Source organism: Bos taurus, chromosome 12 (assembly GCF_002263795.3).
Source record: "Bos taurus isolate L1 Dominette 01449 registration number 42190680 breed Hereford chromosome 12, ARS-UCD2.0, whole genome shotgun sequence".
Classification (NCBI taxonomy): Eukaryota; Metazoa; Chordata; class Mammalia; order Artiodactyla; family Bovidae; genus Bos; species Bos taurus.
This window is the reverse complement of record NC_037339.1, coordinates 45,404,317-45,407,883: the sequence shown is the minus strand read 5'-3', so window position 1 is coordinate 45,407,883 and position 3,567 is coordinate 45,404,317. Positions and strand designations below refer to the sequence as shown.

Sequence of the window (3,567 nt, the reverse complement as noted above, 5' to 3'; positions counted from 1 at the left end):
TCAGTTTCAACTGTAACTATGTGATTGATTTCTGGATGAATAATATTATATACCACTTTATCAGTTCCAGATGGATAGATGGATGAAAGTTCTACACAATTAATAATTAGCCACTATTAACTAGTTACTGGAATCCTAGATTCATTGCTGATATATACATATATATGTGTGTGTATATGTATGTATACATGTATGCACATATATTGGAGAAGGCAATGGCACCCACTCCAGTACTCTTGCCTGGAAAATCCCATGGACAGAGAAGCCTGGTAGGCTGCAGTCCATGGGGTCGCTAAGAGTCGGATAGGACTGAGTGACCTCGCTTTCACTTTTCACTTTCATGCATTGGAGAAGAAAATGGCGACCCACTCCACTATTCTTCCCTGGAGAATCCCAGGGACTGGGGAGTGTGATGGGCTGCCGTCTATGGGGTTGCACAGAGTCGGACATGAAGCGACTTAGCAGCAGCAGCATGCACATATATAGGTATATATATATATTCACCTACATGTGTACTTATGTGTGAGGCACAGCCAACTACTGTGGTAACAACAGCCCTGCAAGCAACAAGCATCACAGTTACAGAACATGAGAGTAACCTGTTCACGTGTGCCTATTCCCAAGTCTTTGCATATAATCTACCATGGACAAACAATGATGTTCAATAACTGAGTATCTATTTCATTAAATGCCAGACCCTAGAAAATACTTATATGCTTATAAGTATAAGCATACCTATACCAGCATGCTTTTCATTTTCTCCTGATAGAGATAAAGTGTCTCTGACTTTCAAACTGAAAAATATCTGTTTTAGAATCTGAGGACAGAAGATAAAATATTATAACAAAAGATGCTCCTATAGCTCTTATCACTTAGGAAATTAGAAGTTCTGTGTCAAGAATGGGATGAGGACCAAATATATATTTCTTCTTATAAACTATAATATCACACATAAAAACTGACAAATATTCAACAAAAATTGAAAAGCCCAGAAAAGTAAAGCAAAGTTCTCAAGTAAAATAATAGGAAATAAAATTTAACAATACCTTAAAAAATAACATGTCATAACTGAATTCCAGAGTAGATTATGCAATAGATTCTAGATTCCAGAACTTTCTGAATGACAAAAGTTGCCAAAAAAGTATCCATTTTAAAAAATAATAATAATAATGAACACTAAATTTGACAAATTTCAAAATATACCTGCCTAATTCAAAAACACTCAGGAAAATTAGAATGATTGGAATTTTTCCAGACATAAGATGTCACTAACATTTACCATGCATAACTAAGAACCAGTTCTGAATAATAGATTATCAGATTTATTATTTGCAAATATTTCTAGAATTTAATTAAAAGAGAAGTCATGCATTATATAATTGAATTTTTTTCAATAGGAACAATTATTTTGAGATTAACACATTTTGTAGCATTTATCACTAGCTCATTCAATTTTCTTTTCAAGCAGTAGTTCATTGTATGGATAAATTACAAGTTGTTCATTTTCACCTATAGGCGGACTTCAGTGTTGTTTTCGGTTTTTGTCTTTATTTAGCTTTTTGACCTGGAAAACTATATTGACGGGTTTTGTACAGATTTTTTTAAAGTTCAGAAAAAAATGAGTGTATACTTTGTGTATACATTTTTATAAAACTCTATAAAATGCAAATTAATTTACATTAACTGGAAGGTAGTTCAGGGCTTTACACAGAATAGTGGGTGGGAAGACAAGGAAGGAAGACTTATTGAGGGACACAAAGAAACTTTTGGAAACAGTGGATGTGTTAATTATTTTTATCCTGGCAATAGTTCCACAAATGTGTATGTTTGTCAAAATATAAAATTTTGCAATTTCAATACACAGTTTATTGTACATGCTTACCTCTCGATAATGCTATTTAAAAAGAAAAGAAAGGATAAAGTTTATTTTTCAACCCAGGATTGAATATATCGTTTGAAATTCTTCTAAAACATATTTGCATCAATGAGAATGCCTAGGATCATTCTCATTTATGTCTTCCCCATTAATAAGTACACCAAGTCCTTGGTGACATCTGCCAGAGTCTCTGAGTTCTATAATCTGTCAGAGCTAATGCTTGGGTCCACTGAATCCTGAAGGTATTGGTTAAATAAGTTATATAAATTATAGTCCATGGTTTGGCAATAAATTGATTTGAACTTAATTCATTTAAGAGGAAGACAATTTTACCTCATTGATTTTCAGATCTTTCTGCAATCACCTGTTTATTAAAGATCACTTTGTCTCCCTTTGGTTCACTTTTTTCTGCAGTAAATATTAATTTTTGATAACAAAGATTTGATGTATATTATCATTTTATTCAGGAGGATAGAATTTTTAATGCATATTTTCACTTAATAAATATTATCTCCAATATATAAACACTGAATATTAATTTTATAAAGAAAAGTAGCTACTTTTTTTTGTTTTTTAGTCTTTAAAATTTTTTATTTTATATTGGAGCATGCCAAATTAACAATGTTGTGATAGTTTCTGATGCACAGCAGAGCAACTCAGTTATACACATACATGTATCCATTCTAGACCATGCTTCCCTGGTGGCTCAGATGGTAAAGCGTCTGCCTGCAATGCGGGAGACCCAGGTTCAATCCCTGGGTTGGGAAAGTCCCCTGGAGAAGGAAATGGCAATCCATTCCAGTATTCTTGCCTGGAAAATCTCATGGATGGAGGAGCCTGGTAGGCTTATTCTAGACCATAAGTGCTTTAAAAAAAAAAAACTACTGTAAAACTATGGTTTGTGGTAAGCTATATGGATTCTGAAACATCCTAAATACAAAACCTATCATCAATATTCTTCAAAGGTGTCAAGAGGGCTTTTAACATATATATGTGCAATATGTATATATATATATGTATATATAGATTAATTATATATAATTAACTAAGGATTGTTCATATCACAATTGTCTAGGATTTATATCATTTTAAAGAGTTTTTATGATATAAATATGCTTTCAGTCAATCTGGTGAAAAAAGAAGGAGCATTTTTTATTGAAAAAGTTTGAATATATGTAGTGAAATAAAATATAAATAAAACTATTATCAAATACAAAGGAGAGAAGTTGATAAATGCAGTAAGGAGAGAGGGCAAGGTCACAGGAAGAGCTAATATCTCGAAATCCCTGACAGCTACCTGATATTCTGCACGAGTCCTCCTGTCATCCAGAGTGAAGTTAAGGACCAATGGATGGATAACTTTTCTCACTTGGTCTTACATTTATTTGATTTCATTATCTACTCTACCCTTTCCTTCTACTCATGACCATAGAGGAACTTAGTCATTAACTAAATTTGCTGATCTCAAAAACACTATAATCAGACATTTTGATATTTAACCATATCCTCTTATCCTTCTAGCTTTTTCATTAAACTGCTCTGACCTCAACAAGATCTTGATTCCATCTGCAGCTAATATTCAAATTGGTAAATGTCAACAATTTGTTCCATTAGTTTTTTCAATATTACTTTCTCACAGTTCCTCAGCCTTAAGAGTTTCAAATTTCTGCCTTGTTTTAGTCTGTGTCCTA

General features: G+C 32.7%; 1 non-coding gene across 1 annotated transcript; it reads left to right on the top strand.

The window, feature by feature from the left end:
- Positions 1 to 2,571: 2,571 nt before the first annotated feature.
- On the top strand, positions 2,572 to 2,643 carry TRNAC-GCA (transfer RNA cysteine (anticodon GCA)). Its single transcript has one exon. It is a non-coding gene; the product is annotated as a tRNA-Cys (tRNA).
- The last annotated feature ends 924 nt before the right edge of the window (positions 2,644 to 3,567 follow it).